We start from the raw sequence: 17632 nt of genomic DNA, 5'->3' as shown, positions 1-17632 counted from the left end.
CCCCCACACCAGCTGGGAAGTGGTGACAGGGCAGAGAACCCACTCCCAGCACTGATGCAGTCACAACAGCACTGGGAGCAGGGGCTATGCCCTGCTGCCACCCAGAGCGTGCTGACCTCCATTGTGCTCCCCACCACACTGACTGGGCAAGCAGAAGCAGGGTATAGTCCCTACAGATCACTCCACTGGGGCAGAGGCAGGCACAGCTGGAGGAGCCACGGGAGACCCTGCAGCCACCCGGCTGTGCCTGCCTCTCCCTGGCCAATCCAAATCTCCAAATCTCTCTGAATCTTTTCTGAATCGATTCAGAGGCTTCTGATTTGATTTGGACCTTTTAATGGGTCTCCTGATTCAATTCAGATTTGGAGATTTGGCCACCAAATCGGGCTGAATCTCCTCCAAATCGAATCGGCGACCAAAGCTTTGCACAGCCCTACTGGAGGAAATGGAAGTGAAGATGATCTTACCCTATACCATCAGGACACTGCTCCAAAAATCCAGGAAATTAACACTGATAGTTTTTGTGAGTGGGGGACAGGAAAAGAAGCTTAGAACTTTTTGCTGTTGAGGTGACTGGAAAAGGGAAAGGAATAAGTGGGATTAATAGAACCAGAAGTAAATGGGGAAAGTACTTAGAAAAAAGACAGTGAGACAACTCAGAACTATGACTGCACTCTGCTTCTTAAGAAGGCAACCCCCTTTCCCTCTGAGCTAATATAGTCTATTAACAGGCTGCCACCTTGCTTCACACTTCTGGTGCACGGAGTTACATATTGCTCTGCTGCATTTGTTTCACTGGAGTATAGTGGAAAGAGATCCACATAATAAAGGATTGGAAGTTGTGAAAAATGTAATGAGACAGAATTTCATACCATAGGACCTACCACAACGAAGTTTCAGTTGCTTGTCAATAGGAAAGCATATGAGCCTATATATCAATCAGGACCATGCTTATAAAGGAGGTTTCAAGGAAGCTTTGCTACTAAGGCACAAAAGCAGTAACTCAAGGTTTCCCTGACTTACTACCTCTTAAATCAACACGTAAGGGAAAATTTGTAGTAATATTTACTGTACTTTCTTGCATACCATATGCCCCCAAAATAAGACCTGCATCTTTGTTTGGAGGAAGGCAAAATGAAGGGGGAAAATGTCATGGTTATGGGCACACAGAGAAGGGGCAGAGCCTAATCTTCAGCTCACCCTCTCTTTCCCACTCATGCAAAAGCTACAGTTTTAACCCTTTCACAGGTGAACTGTCAGCAGCTCTTTGCTGCTCATGCTGGGCTCCATGATTTTGAAAAGAACTAAAAATAGTCTGCAGGGTTGTGAAATAGAAGAGAGACCATGAGTAAAAAACAGATAGCAGAACTGCCCAAAAAAGACAGATTGACTTTTGAAACATGAAGACCATTAAAAAGGAGACAGGGCCATTAGCATCTGTGGAGGTGAAGAGGGACTAGTAGATATCAAGTTGATTATAATGAGCCATTAAGTCAACTGACAACCTTAGTATTGGCTAAACAGAAATGCCACCATTTCTGCCACGCAGTTGGTTTTAAAACCTTGGAGGAAACAGGAATCAAAAGGGAATGCCACTATACCACTGCTAAACCCTGGATCTGCCCCTGCTGGACTCCTCATCTCTTGGCCGCTGGAAAGAAGAGAAGGAAAAGCAGCAGCCATTTTAACACTTCTCTGTGCTTCTATTCTGGGATAATAAATCATCCTCCCTGCTTAAGATACGCACCCCTATTCTGGAGCTAATTCTGGGGTGAAGGTGCATGGGTTATGTAAATACATACAGCAGTATGATTTGCATCTTCTAATTAATATTCTACAGCCCTGCAGTGGATTAGGTTTAATGTCTGGACTGAACTAGGCACACTGGAGGTCATAGCCTTAGATCCAACTGGAGCAGAGGAATGAACAATACAAAGTTTTACAAACAGAGAGCCCTGGATACTGGAGTCATAGAACATTAGATCATAAGTGTTTCAACCATGTTTTGAAAAATGCAACCAAAATAAAAAGGACACTTATCAAAGGAATAAATTCAGTAGCATCAATTTTTCAGCTGGTGTAAAATAACTTTAATGAAGCTATGAACTCAGGGATAGTGCACTTCATAATTACAGCATTGTGTGTAAAATCTGACTAATCTTCATTCCTTTGTTTAGGGCCTGACCCAGCATGTTTTGCTGGTGCATCATGTTGTGGCCAACATATTCTCCCTTCCCCTCCCCTAACTGTGATAACAGAAATTATCCTGAGCAAAACGGTTGTCAGGGAGCTAGCAGGTTTCAACAGTGAAGAATATTCTTTTTTTGTCTTAGTGAGACTCTCAACATAGGTAGCAATAAGGTCGCTAGCGTGATGATTTTTTGACACAGACGTTGCCCACTGGTGACAGAATGAAGACCATCAGTTCATTTCATGAGACCACAGACCATTCAATGGCAAGATTTTTGGTCTCTAACTAAATAGACTAATTTTAAAAATTGACAGTTTAAAAGCTATGCTTCTATAAATTTAACTTATATACCTTAAAAGAAACCAAAATTACTACTTCATGCAGAGAAGAATAAATGTTATATTCTTACAATATGTTGCCATGTTCTTTTTCATTTTCTTTTCCCCCTTGCACTAAATAAGCAAGATCTCTTAATGTCAAGGACAGCACAATTTTAGGAAGTATAAATGAAAACCACCCATGTGCAATCTTTTCATTCGATACATGGTGCTGGTTGATATAAAGCTTGTGTTTTTGATGGAGTAAGTAGGAAAGTTTATTTTTTTTAAATAATGTTTCCCAACTTGTATAGATTTGCTTTTTTGTACTTGGAGGGATTTTCTCACAGTTTAAAAATAAATAAAAACAGGTTTTATTTAAGTTAAATATGCAGTATCATTTGAAAAATACCTTGGATGTTGCTTTTGATATTTCTATGCTGCGAGCTTTTGTCACATACACTTTGTGGCTGAGCTATAGTAAAGCTTCAAGGTGCTTCTTTTCAAGTTCTGTGAAATCACATTTAAGAGTCACAAAGGCATCGTGCCAGTGGGCTACTTCAGTGATAGGTACATTTTGATTGTCCACTGAAGACTGCCTGTGCTGCTGAACAATCGTCTTTAGGTCTTCCAGCTGTGTATTTAAATCAACAGAAAAGACAGATAGGAGAATAAGTAATGATCTAAGTACAGTACAATGAAGTTTAGCCTTTTTGCCACCTTATAGAGTTTCTTGCTATTTAAATACATATTTATTTTGACCAAAGCATATTATATTCCATTAATTTATAAACTAAACGTGCTCAAAACAGCTTTTTTATAGTCAGCTTTTACAAGTGCCTTTCATAACTTATTATACTATGTCTGGAAATATTTAAATTAGTCTGAGTCATTATATTGTAGCTTAGCAAAACATATATATCTCTTGATATATGTAAGTTGCCAGAGACGCCTATATTTTGAGATTTTTCAAAATCAGTAGAACAATATTTATAGAATACCTGTTTTTCTTGCAGTATAAGCTTCAGATTTTATTTTAAATTATTTTTCATTTTTGGATTTCCAATTTCAACCTCATTCAACTCATTGTTGAATGTCTGGATATATGTTCTTCCAGTCTTTTCTATTGTTCAACAAAAATAACTGTTCTCTGTGGTAATCTCCAGTCTGCAAAGGTCATTTACTATCAGGTTTACTGTATACGCCTAATTTTATATTGTGTAATAAATCTTCAACTGCCCCTATATGTGACAACTCTGAAGGTTCAATCAGAGGTTGGATGTATCAATGTTTAATGTATCTCTCAATAAAAAATTAGCACGTGCCTTCAATGAAAATAAATGTTCTTGGTTTATGTGATCTGCTTTACAGGACTATTAAAATGATTTTTATTACGGTTTTAGGATTCAGATAGGCATAGTAAGAAAGTTAACTATCAGGCTTAACAAAGCAAAATAGGTGATAAAGTGAACCACATTTAAAAAAATATGCCAAAATCAAAAACCTGTAGCAACCAATTATATACAAAGAATAAACATAAAAATCAAAACATGTTAAAGCTATGGAACATAATCAGTATTTTCTACTATAGGTGGATAACATACTACCTCTGAATTCACATTGCAAAAAACAATTTGGTATAACCCAATTGGAGGAAAACAATTCTTAAAATAACCTATTTGACAAATTAATAAATTATTGCAAAACTTATATGTAAGTTCCTTTGTTAACCAATAACTTGTAATAAGTGTTTCTCTTGTTTCATTAGTAGAAATTGTATTTGTAGTCAGTGAAATTAAAGGAAAAAAATAAAATTAAGAAGTCATTTCAGATTTCTTGAAAGAAACTTTTATTTTCTATAACCTAATCAATATTTGACAAGTATCGCTTGAAAATGCCATTTCATTAAAATATTTTGAATATGCAAATACAAAATTTTAAATACATTGTAAGAAAAGGAGCTTTATTTTGTCTGAATATTAAAATTTATGTTAAGATAGGTAAATACAAAATTAATATTTAAAATATTCTGAGACTGTGCTATGCAGATTATAGGCAAATAGGACTTCAAAAAGTAACTGTACTGAATTAAAAATTAAATGGACAATGGAACATCAGCATTTTGATTAAATCAGATGACTCCTATGCAACCACTTAGACAATAAAACTTCTGATGGCTTCACTTGTGCTGCAGTGAATTTACTATAAATCCCACCAGTGTGACAGATTCAATCAGTCCATTTGTTGGAATGACAGGTCATATTTGCAGCAGAATGATCCAGGACCAAATATTTCAAAAATCACCAAAGATATTAAAAGTGACAAATAATGCAAAGAGCAAAGAGAAATGCAGTGTGGTAGTAACATGCAATTTAAGATACTAACAAAAGAAAACATAACCCACTAATATACAAAAAACACATGTTAAATAAAAATATGGTTAAAATAAATAAGTGAAAAAACAAGCTATTTAACAATGTAGTTAGTTATCCCTATCTTCACCTTACACTCCACAGATCATTTAAGAATTTAAGTATTTCCTGCTCTAGTACTCTTTAAAACTGAAAAAAATAATAATCAATTTGCCTTTGTTTTATACACCAAGTTTCTGTGTGTTTGCTTTTGAATCTGGTTCTGACATTCCGACTCAATGATATGTCTGGGAGGAAGCATCTGTAAAGATGTTTAGAGTAGAAGACAACAGTAGCTACTGAAAAGAAGGATTCCAGTTACTATACTACCTTGTCAGGGGATCTGTCCTGCAAGATGATCAGCACTTTCGCCTGATCCAGCATAGCTTCTAAATACAAGCTTAAACTGAGCATACAAGTAGTCCCACTGGCTTCAGTGGAATTATTTCTTTACTCAAGTGGTTTCCTAGATACGACCAAAGTGCTCAGCACTGAGGATTGATCTTGTGGCTAAAGATAGGGTAAGAACACCTATTCATTTTTAGAGCTGGCTTCCAACCAGAAGGAAGGTGCACGACAACTCTCCCTTGGCGTTTTCCAGACAGGGTGTTTCCTCATGTTAGGAAGGTTCACAGGGGGCAGCAGCAGCTCAGCTCAGCTCCTCCATTATTGGGAGGAGTCGAAATGTGGGGAAATGCCCCCCAAACTTCCCCTGACCAGAGTCCCCCAGTTTGGAGAAAGCACAGAGGAAACTGCTGCTTGAATTCTCCTAATCACAGAGAAGCAAAGCATACAGGGGTTCATTCTAGCAAGAGAAACTCCCTCACAGGGAAGTCAACCTGGAACAGTTCTTCTAGATATCAACCTGGAAGAACCTTCTCCCAAACAGGGTATGTTTCATCCCAGAGAAACTAAATGAATGTCTGTAGGCTGGCATTTTCTACTGGGAAAGCAGTAAGTCGCCCAGTAGAGTTAAGGACTTAAGTTTGTGCATCCAATTTCCAAATGTTGATAGATGTATACAAACAAAAATACACTGAAAAAAGTAACATTTAGATGGGTCTATATTAGTAATTAATAAGTGTAGTTCAGAATGTATCTTCTAACACTATCATAGCCTGTGGATTAATGGTGTAATTTTTTTCAATTACAACATTGCCTCAGACTAGATGAAAACTTAACAGCACCATTTTTATTTGCCCTATGAGAAAAGTTTACATGGGGCTTGATTTACAGCAGTTGCCCAAATTAAACAATAATTCAGAAAAAGAAATAGTGATCACAACTAAGAAACTGTTAAAAGTTTGGCAACTGGCATGCCTTTCTGTTACTATTAGGCTGTAATGGATTCTGTGGAAGGAAAACCATTCATATTCACATGCTTTGGATGTAGGTTTGAATAGATTCTATATTATCCAACATACAAAAACTGACTTATTCATGAGCCAATACAAATCAAAAAGATTGTTGCAACTCCCACATTGTTAAAAAATGAAATGCATATCTCTCTGTGCACTTCAGTACTGAATAAAAATTGTATATCTATTTTTGACAGATAAAAAAATATGTCAAAAATGATGGAACAATTCAATAAGGAAAAAATCTACTTTCATTTTTCCCCACACTGTTGTGTTTCCAAGTGGGTAAAGACTTGGTACACAATTCTTTACTTGGTAATCACAATGTGCAATGAAAGTGATACAAATCCAGATAATTTTACATCCAATGTTCATGCAATGAACTGTGAAAATTCCAATGAAACGGTTAAAATTGTGGTATTAATGGTCCCAAAAGGAAATAAATAATATTTTCTAATGAAAGGATCCAATACAGATATACCCATATATGATAGTTTCGTGGAAAACAGTGCATAGAATCTACTCCAAACTGCTCATGTGACTGAACATAAAGGAAAATTGCAAAACTGGTACTGCACATTTGCAAATTTTCAGGTAGTATATTTATTTTTGTTATTTATGGTTAAAAGCATACACCCTAAAACCCTTTTAAACTGTGTATCTTGTAGCACATGAAACAAATACACAATAATTCTGTTTTTCATTTAAAATAATATGCCCACCAACTACTTTGCAAGGATGTAACACTGTCAACAAGAGCCAGCCCCTTGACACTAATAACTCAGCACAAGCTTTCTAATACAGAACTAAACATTTTCTTCTCAACAACTCCTTTTAAGATCATGCAGCTGTCCTCTACATCACATATCCTCTCTCTTCCTCTGGTTCCATCATATTGCAATAAAGCAACACTACTTCCCTGTGCTCACTGACTGATTCTCATACCCACAATTCTATCAGACCTTTCACTACTTTCAGTTCCTTCCTCTTAGGATCTAACCAAATTTATCATTCAAAATAGCAAAATCCGAAAGGACTTCCCTTTTGCACTCTCTCCACCATTTCACCGCCTTCCTTCCCTCCCTCCTACTAGCCTATTTTGCTTTTCCTTTGTCAATGAATCTGAGTTCTTGTTTGTTCCTCTCCTCTTGAAATCACCTATCCAAACACTTCCTTTTTTCATTAGGTTTCCTGATCTAATTGGTTCTACTCTCACCCCCTCCTACTTTTCTCCTCTACCTTTCACGCTCATCAGGCTCATTTCTCTCACAATAAAAAGTATGGCTTATCTCCCCCTCAAGCATAAGAAACCCACCCTTCATTCTGTCTACCAATAACATACCATAATCCCCTCCCTTCACCTGAGAAATCACTGAACATACTGTCTACAACTGCTTCCTGAAGCATCTTGTCTTCAGTTCTATCCAAGACTCTTGCCAGTCTAACTTCCAACCTCTATAACTTCTTGAAACTGCCTGTACATTCTCCAGTTGACTTTCCCTTCTTAGCATTAGGACAGATATTTAACCTTCATCCTCCTCAACCTGTTGGTTGCTTTAGAGAACACTGAACATACTTCTCCTGAGATTTCATACTCCCTCTGCTTGTCTGACACTGTGATATTTTCAGTCCCCTCCTACCTCTCAAATCACTACTTTAGTGCTTTTTCTTCAAAAAAAAGATCTAACATTGCTTCATGGATATCTACTCATTAGCTTAAGCTCAGCATTGTCAAAACAGAGTTCTTAACCTTTTTCTCACTCACCTTTTCTCCTGTAGTTCATGTTTATAACCTGGGGATTTAGTCTTTAGAACAGCTCTGTATAGACATACATAACCACATTTAAATCTTATAATTCCTTTTCTTCATGCTACAAGGATCTTAATACTCTTCTTCTGTTCTTCTCTTCCTCCAGAGCCCCACTACTATACTTATTTTTTCTAAATTCCCCTCTCTGCATTTTCTACTCCAGAATTTCTCCCCAACCTTTTGGAATTCCACACCTTTCCTCTGTTCAAGGTTTTTCACTCTGGTTACTTCTTCTAACATCCTCCAGCTTCTCCCTTTTAGGACAATTTTTATTTTATTTCAATCACCTTGTGTCATAAACACACTGTAACAGGGAGCCGTTGCCCTGTTACTAGGAGAAAGCTGGGGGCCAAGGAAAACTTGCAAGGGTCTTTAAAGAGTAGGGCCTTTGTGGCCCAAAGGGATAAAAATGCAGACAATAATGGCACTAAGGAAGAGCCCCTGGAAGCAAGCAGCCACAGGGTAAAATATTGGTAATCAACAACAGCCCTGCCACAGGCATAGTGAAACCAAGCAGGGTGGAAAGGACTAATGAGGGACCACTGTGTTTGTGCTGAGCACTAGGATGGGCTAGCTGGAAGTGGGAGGACCTACAGGTATAAAATACTTGCCAGCAGAGTCACTCTAGCCCTCACTAGGGAAGGATAAGGAGCTCTCAGCAGGTTGCTGTAGAATCAGGTGTCATGGTAAGGGCAGCCCTGGCATGCAAAGACAAAGAAGCCCCATTTTGTGTCCTCAGTTTGCCCGGAGTGAGGATGATTTTAGTTCAGGTTATTCTGTGTTGTGAGTACCTGAACAGGTTGCATTTTTTTTCTTTTGATTGGGATAGACCTGCCCATAGGAGGAGTGGCTTGAAACCCATGTCACAGGTGCCTTAAAGCACCCTGTAAAGTTTTAACCCCCTGAGGGGCTGGAAAACCAAAGAGGGGTTGAGTGTTTCTCAAGAGTCAGGAGAGCGCAGCTGGAGAGAGTGTAGACCCTCTGTGGCCTAAAGGCCAGAAAGTATGTTTAGTCCAGTGAGAGCTGAAAGCCAGGGAAGAGTGATATAGACCACATGAGATTAGGGGGCCCAGGGGGGTGGGGTCCAGTCAAATGGCTGCTACCGCAAGGGCCAATGTCAGAATAAGGTGGCCCAGGCTAAAGGCTGCAGCGACAAGCAAATAGGCTGGAACCCACAGGTTTGATGCCTAGACATATGTGACCCACTGATTCCTGGAGTGAGATTAGTCAGTGAAAGGCAGTGGAAAAAATATGGTAGTGCTATGTTCATAAAACCAGAGCTCATCATCAACACAACATCTATAACAGAATAAAACAACACTGAAATCTAGACCATCAATTCATAACATCCATTTATGAGCCTCCAGGGAAGCATTTTGCCTTTGTGAGCCTAAGAAAACTTGATAAAAAAAAATGCATACTCATTGGTGACTTTAATAGCCATAGAGTCACATAGAGTTACAGTAAAAACAATGAAAATGGCAACTTGGTCAAGATGTGGGCTGAGGCATACCACTTAAGCCTGATCAATGACTCAAGGGTATCTGGGTCTTTGACTAGCTCCCAATGAAGACAAAGCTATAATCCAGACTTCGTCTTTGTCTACAGCAATATAGAAGTTATATGCAAAAAAGACCCATTCCTAACACACAGCACAGACCAATCACTATCACATCATCCATAATTCCAAATATGGTACCAATGCATAGACACTTGAATTTTAAGAAATCAGGCTGGAAAAACTATTCTGAAGACCTTGACAAAAAGGTGAAACACATCAAACCAGTCTTGTGGTCCTTAATTTCGAGAGAATTATTCTGGCACATGTCCACAAGGGGCATGATGGGGAGATTATGCTTAGGGGCAACCAACAGGAGTTCATTAGTGGCAGGTCCTGTCAGACCAACCTGGTGGCCTTTTATGACCAGGTCACCAAATCCTTTGATGCAGGGGTAGCAGTGAACATATTCATTCTGGACTTTTGGAAGTCCTTCGACACTTTCACCCCGTTCTCATTAAGAAACTGGGGGACTGTGGTGTCGACACCCACACAGTCAAATGGGTCACCAACTGGCTGGAGGGCCGCACCCAGAGAGTGGTAGTGGATGGGTCATCTTCGACCTGGAGGGATGTGGGCAGTGGGGTTCTGCAGGGCTCGGTCCTCGGGCCTGCACTGTTCAACATCTTCATCAGTGACTTGGACGAGGGGGTAAACAGCACCCTGTTCAAATTTGCTGATGAAACTAAGATGTGGGGAGATGTGGGCATGCTAGAAGGAAGGAATAGACTGCAATCATACCTAGACAGGTCACAGGGGTGGGCGGATGAGAATAGGATGGGATTCAACACTGACAAGTGCAAGGTGATGCACCTGGGGAGGAACAATCAGCACCATACCTACAGGCTGGGGAACTCCCATCTCATCAATGCAGAGGCAGAATAGGATCTTGGAGTCATCACTGACTCCAAGATGAACATGGGCCGGCAGTGTGGGGATGCAGTTAGGAAGGCCAACCGTACCTTGTCATGCACCCACAGATGCATCTCAAGCAGGTCCAAGGAGATGATACTCCCCCTCTATGCGGCACTGGTCAGGCCGCAGCTGGAGTACTGCATCCAGTTCTGGGCGCTGCACTTCAAGAGGGATGTGGACAACACGGAGAGGGTCCAGAGAAGGGCCACTCACATGATCAGGGGGCAGCAGGGCAGGCCTTATGAGGAGAGGCTACAGGACCTGAACCTGTTCAGCCTCCACAAGAGAAGGCTGAGGGGGGATCTAGTGGCCTGTTACAAACTAGTCAGAGGGGACCAACAGGCATTGGGGGAGTCCCTGTTCCCCTGAGCACTGCCAGGAATGACCAGGAATAACGGTCACAAGCTGACAGAGGGTAGATTCAGACTAGACATCAAGGAGGCGCTACTTCACTGTCAGGGTGGCTAGGATCTGCAACCAACTTCCAAGCAAAGTGGTGCTGGCTCCTACCCTGGGGTCTTTAAGAGGAAGCTAGACGAACACCTTGCTGGAGTCATTTGACCCCAGTACTTTTTCCTGCCAAGTCACAGGGTCGGACTTGATGATCTGCTGAGGTCCCTTCCAACCCTGCCAACTATGAAACTATGGATGTGACCTACTGGGTCAGGCAGCTCTAAGAAAGGATTATGATTGATTGATACCCATGAGGCAAGGATGCAGTTATAGGGGAGTCTCGAGGCCACAGTTAAACCCTCAGGTGAGTTAGCACCAGATGGGCTATAGCTGGGCTGACTGAGATAAGGGCACTATTACTGCCTACTGAAAGCAGGCCTGTTCTTCCTGACCTGCTGCTCACAAACATGGAAAAATTGGTGGGGGGTGTAGAAGCGGATGCCTTGTTGAACAGAAGTGACCATAAGATGACTGAGTTCAGGATCCTGACAAAAAGAAGAAAGAAGAGACACAGAATATGGACTCTGGACTTCAGAAAAGCAGACTTTGACTCCCTCAAGGAACTGATGGGCAGGATCCACTTGAAGGCCAGTCTGAGGAGGAAAGTAGTCCAGGAAAGCTTGTTTTATTTTAAAGAAACCTTACTGAGAGCAGAGGAACAAACCATCCTGATGTGCAGGAAAAATAAAAAATGTGGCAAGTGATCAGCTTGGCATAGCACAGAACTCTTTGGTGAGCTTAAACACAAAAAGAACACTTACAAGAAGTGGAAGCTTGGACAGATGACTAGGGAGGAGTATAAGAGTATTGCTTGGGCAGACAGGGATGAAATCAGGAAGGCCAAAGCACAACTGGAATTGCAGCTAGGAAGGAACATGAAGGGTAACAAGAAGGGTTTCTACAAGTATGTTAGCAACAAATGGAAGATCAAGGCAAGTGTGGGTCCCTTACTCAGTAAAGCTTAGTGAATGGGGGAGGCAATCTAGTGACAGATGATGAGGGAACAGCTGAAGTATTTAATGCCTTTTTCAACTCGATCCTCACAGGCATGGCCAGATCTCAGGCTACTGCACCGGGCAGCACAGTTTGGGGAGAAAGTGAGTACCTTTGAGTGATGAAAGAACAGGTTAGGGACTATTTGGAAAAGCTGGACATGTACAGTGGGGGTCCATGTGGGCTGGATGAAAGGCATCTGAGGATGCTGAGGAAGATGGCTGATATGATTGCAGAGCTGCTGACCATACAGTCTACCAGAAGGCAACACTCTGAGAGACAACCAACACAGCTTTGTTGCGGGTAGGTCTTGCCTGACCAATCTCATTTCCTTCTATGACCAGGTGATGCATCACCTGGACAAAGGAGAAAAGGTTGATATTATATATTTGGACTTCAAGAAAGCTTTTTGACCTGGTGTTCCGTGATGTCTTCATGGTGAATTTGGGGAACTGTGGCCTCAACAACCTTATGGTCTGATGGCTAAGGAACTGGCTCCGTGGACGGACCCAGTGAGTGATAGTCGATGGGACCATATCAACACGGTGCAAGGAGACCAGTGGTGTCCTCCATGGCTATGTTTCTGAACATGTACTCTTCAACATATTTATAAATTATCTGGACTCTGGTGTCAAAAGTGGACTGGCTAAGTTCGCTGACAACACCAAACTCTGAGGAAGCGTGGTCACCCTAGAGGATAGGTTGGCAATCCAGGCTGACCTTAACAGGCTTGCAAGGTGAGATGATCAAAATCTGATATTGTTTTACATGGAGAAATGCAAGGTGCTCCATCTCAGGAGAAAATATCTACATCACACTTATAGGCTTAGCAGTGTTATGCTTTCACCAGGACTGAAAGAAACTTGGGGGTCATGACTGACCACAAGATGAACATAAGCCACCAATCTGACACTACATACAGCAATGCAAACAAAACTCTGGCTTGCATCTACCAATGCATCTCAAGCAAGACCCAGGAACTCATACTCCCACTTTACTCAGCATTGGTGAGGCCGCAGCAGAATACTGTATCCAATTCTGGGCTACGCAATTCAGAAAGAATGTGGAGAATTTAGAGAGGGTCCAGAGGAGAGCCATGCACATGATTAGAGGACAAGAGAAGGCCTTATGAGAAACTAAGAACCATGGGACTCTTCAGCCTAGAAAAGCGTAGGCTCAAGGGTGACTTGGTTGCAGCCTGTATGTATGTAAGGGGTGTGCATCAGAAACTGGGAGAACATCTCTTCACCAGAGTACTCCAAGGGAAGACAAGGTCCAGCAGTCACAAACTCCTGGAAGACTGTTTTAGGCTGTACATAACAAAAAACTTCTTTACCATCTGAATCCCTAGGGCCTGGAATAGACTCCCCACAAGAGGTGGTGGAAGCACCTAATCTTGACACCTTTAGCAAATAATCCCAGCAAGATAGGCACACTTGAATGCCTATCTTGCTGGAATTATTTGACCCTAGCTGACTTCCTGCCCCTCAGGCAGGGGACTGGACCAACTGAATTTGCAAGGTCCCTTCCAGCCCTAATAACTATGAAATATATTAAATATATCTTTGAAAACTTGTGGCAACTGGGGGAGGTCCTGGACAATTGGAAAAGAGCAACTATAATAGTGCCCATCTTTGGCACTATTATGGGCCAAATATCCTATATCATGGGAAGGAGAAGGATCCAGGGAACTACAAACCAGTCAGCCTCACCTCAGTCCCTGAAAAAAAAAATGAAGCAGATCCTCAAGGCATCCATTTTTAAGCATTTGTAGGAGAAGGTAATTAGGAATAGTCAGCATGGATTCACCAAGGGCAAGCCATGCCTGACCAAACTGATTGCCTTCTGTGATGAAAGAATTGGCTCTGTAGCTGCAAGGAGAGGAGTGGATCTGATGCGCCTTGACTTTAGCAAGGCTTTTGATACAGCTTCCCACAGCATTCTTATGTACAAACTGAGGAAGTATGGGCTGGATGAATGGACTGTAAGGTGGATAGAAAGCTGTCTGGATTGTCAGGCTCAAAGGGTAGTGATCAATGGCTCAATATCTAGTTGGCAGCCAGTATCAAGTGGAGTGCCCCAGGGGTAGGTCCTGGGGCCAGTTTTTTTTTTCCAATATCTTCGTTAACAATTTGGCAGGTGGGACAGATTTCACTCTCAGCAAGTTCAAGGATGACACCAAGCTGTGGGGGGTATAGTAAATAAGCTGGAGGGTAGGACTAGGATTCAGAGTGACCTAGACAAATTGGAGGATTGAACCAAAAGAAATCTCATGAGGTTCAATGAAGGACAAGTGCAAAGTCTTGCATTTAGGATGGAACAATCCTATGCATTGCTACAGGCTTGGGACCAGCTGGCTAAGCAGCAGCTTTTCAGAAAAGGACCTGGGGGTTACAGTGGATAAAAAGGTGAATATAAGCCCACAGTGTGTTCTTGTTACAAAGAAGACTAACAACATAAAAGACTGGTGAGGCTACATCTGGGGTACTGTGTCCAGTTTTGGGCCCCCCACTATAGAAAAGATGTGGACAAGTTGGAGACAGTCCAGGGGAGGGCAACAAAAATGGTTAGGTGGCTGGGGCACATGACTTAGGAGGAGAGGCTGAGGGAACTGGGGTTATTTAGTCTGCAGAAGAGAAGACTGAGGGGGAATTTGATAGCAGCCTTGAACTATCTGAAGGGTGGTTACAAAAAGGATGGAGCTAAACTGTTCTTAGTGGTGGCACATGACAGAACAAGGAGCAATGGTTTCAGGTTGCAGCAAAGGAGGTTTAGGTTGGATATTAGGAAAAACTCTCTCACTAGGAGGGTGGTGAAGCACTGGGCAAATCACCTAGAGAGATGGTAGACTCTCCATCCTTGGAGGTTTTTAAGACCCATCTTGACAAAGCCTTGGCTAGAATGATCTAGTTGGGAATGGTTCTGCTTTGAGTAGGGGGTTGGACTAGATGACCTCCTGAGATCCCTTCCAACCAATTTTCTATGATTTTACCAAAACACTGGGTCCTGAAGGAAGCTGAAGAGTTGCAGGCCACAGTCAGTTGATGTGGAATTGGGCTAGCCAGGATATTTATAAAAGTTTTATACCCTAGCTCTATAAAATAATCAACACAGACCCAGAAGGAAGAAAATCAGTTAATAACAGTTTGCAATACAAAAGAGCATGCTCTATTTTTAAGGAGAAAATTCCTTTGGGAGATGAGCAGAACAGCTTGAAAGGCCCAGCTGAAGAACTTACCCTAAGGAAAGAAGCATAGTAATCCAGACCTAGAATCAGCTCTTGATGTGCAGTTTAAAGCTAGTTATCAGTTTGCACTGGCTAGGTTGAGCTAAAAGGTGGACTTATAACAGCTAATAAAGAACCATGAAGGGAAGCAGAAGACACTACAAGAAAATGTGGAATTGCTCATGAACTTGTGTATTTCTTTGTAGTAACCTTTGGAGAAAAGGCGGCAGCTACTACTGAGTGAGAAGGTAATCGCCCTGAGCACCCTAAGTACAGATTTATATCTACAGCAGCTGGCAGAAGTCAAGGCAATTTCACAGTAGGGGTTTAAGGAATGTTATGCCCCATTACTATTTATGCCAGACATGCATGGCAGGTCATACAATTTTGGGGATAGGGTATAAAGTTTCTCAAAACCCAACTGCGTGATTGCCAGCTGCCAGCACTTGGGGAGCCCTGCATCAAGAGCCTGCAGGGTTTCCCTAGTGCGAGCAGGATTCCTGTCTTGCCCTGTCTGTTCACATGCCCCATATGATAAGGTAGCAAATGCACCTGGAAAGTGGGGAATCTCTGCTACGCAACTGCTGCTCCCATAAGCATATCCATGGGAACCCAAGCATGTCTTTGGGGCTCCCAGTGGTATACCTTCTATTTAAAATGCAGGTGCCACGAGCCTCAAATCAGGGAGCCTCTCCCTGAAATTGGGCTCCTGGGCCTTGCACGTTTAAAAGGCAGGCATGCAGCTGGAAACTAGGGGTTCATGGAAGCAGCAGCTGGGGAATGGGGAGTTCCCTGCTGCCACTTCCACATATGGAGATGGAGGGAAGACTCCCCAGTCTTTGGGTTCTGGTGCCTGGGGAGCTTTAAAAAAGCATGCCTCAAGCTGGGCTGTAGCCATGCCTTTTAAAAGTCACCATGCATTGGATGGGAGGAGCTCCCAGCTCCCTAGCTACTGCTTCCATGGGTGTCCTACAAACTTAAATTGGAGATGCAGCTGGGTTTCCCAGCTGTATAGCCACTTCTTAAGGTCCGGGGCACAGTAAGCCCAGCATCAGGGAGTAGGCCTGTGTGAGTTGGCAGCTGTCCCAGCTGCCCAAGGAGGGTTCATGATTGAGAGAGTGGTTGGGAGTAAAAAGGTAAGAAAGGTTTATTGACTTAACAAACATACGACTATGCATAGTATAACAAGACAACATGACAGACAATAACAAAATCATGTCAGCAACTTATCAGCAGTCCCCTCTGATGCCTGATGTATGACAAGTTCCTCTTCTATAAAGCTCAGTGAAGTCAGGCATCCCCAGCCTGCGCTGTCTGAGGAGAACCGGGAAGGACACTGGTATTTAGTTTCCAGCCTCTTCAAGATCCACAGGCCCACCAAATCCAGGTCAGCAGCTAATTTCTAAATTAGTAGCTTCTCTTACAGTACTGCATTTTCTTTTGGCTAATTTCTGGATGTGCTAGCTAATTTATAACTTCTGAGCTAGGCTGTTGACTCACAGCCACTTATATTTTTACACTACAAACTTTCCTTATGACTAACCAATAGCAGTACAAGCCTTTTCATTTTTCTGATAAGGTTAATTTTAACTGTGTCACTACATACAAGGCCTCACTAATCTTTTACTTTAATTAAACTCTTAGCGGCAACATGCAGCTTCATACATAAACAAACAACAAGAAACACCTGGTCTAATCTTCACAGAGTGTTCAGCAAGCACCTTCACCACACAGACATAATTTTCAGCTGTCACACTCCACCCGTTGTTTGCTGAAGCACTGTAATAGCACTGTTGAGATGTTAAAGCTACATGCGCTACATCAGGGAATGGGGAGGGATCTTTAAATTTAACTTGTATAGCATGGACAGATTTATGACAACAATGGTTAAAACACCATTTAGCTGTTGCCAATAGGGAAATACAGAACACTATGACACTTAAGATGGTCAGCTATATAGTTGAGGCTATACCTGGCGGCATGCGAACAGTGGAAATCACATCGTACCATTTACATGGCTTCACAGAATCATAGAAGTAGGGTTGGAAGGGACCTTGTAGATCTTCAAGTCCAACCCCCTCCTGGGCAGGATAAAAAACTGGGCTCGAATGTTCCCAGCTAGGTAGGCATCAAGCCTCTTCTTAAAGACCCCCAGGGTAGGAGCCAGCACCACTTCCCTTGGAAATTGGTTCCAGATCCTAGCCGCCCTAATTGTGAAGTAGTTCTTACGGATGTCTAATCTAAACCTACTCTCCAACAACTTATGGCCGTTATTCCTTGTTATGCCAGGGGTGCTAGGGGAAACAAGGTCTCTCCCAAACCCTTCTGGTCCCACCTAGTAAGTTTATAGACAGTCACCAGGTCCCCCCTCAGCCTTCTCTTGTGAAGGCTGTACAGGTT

At 42.0% G+C, this 17632-nt stretch overlaps 1 long non-coding RNA gene across 2 annotated transcripts in view; it reads right to left on the bottom strand.

The window, feature by feature from the left end:
- The window catches only part of LOC109304976, a 260039-nt gene that overhangs the window by 168606 nt on the left and 73801 nt on the right, over positions 1–17632 (bottom strand). For both annotated transcript variants that reach the window (XR_002099522.1, XR_002099523.1), the window contains exon 6: positions 2921–3142. This is a non-coding gene — a long non-coding RNA (uncharacterized LOC109304976). The remainder of the gene's footprint in view (positions 1–2920; positions 3143–17632) is intronic.

This window comes from Gavialis gangeticus, unplaced genomic scaffold, assembly GCF_001723915.1.
Source record: "Gavialis gangeticus isolate Ggan-Ray unplaced genomic scaffold, GavGan_comp1, whole genome shotgun sequence".
NCBI lineage: Eukaryota > Metazoa > Chordata > Crocodylia > Gavialidae > Gavialis > Gavialis gangeticus.
The sequence above is the reverse complement of the archived record's forward strand: the minus strand, read 5'-3'. Positions and strand labels throughout refer to the sequence as shown.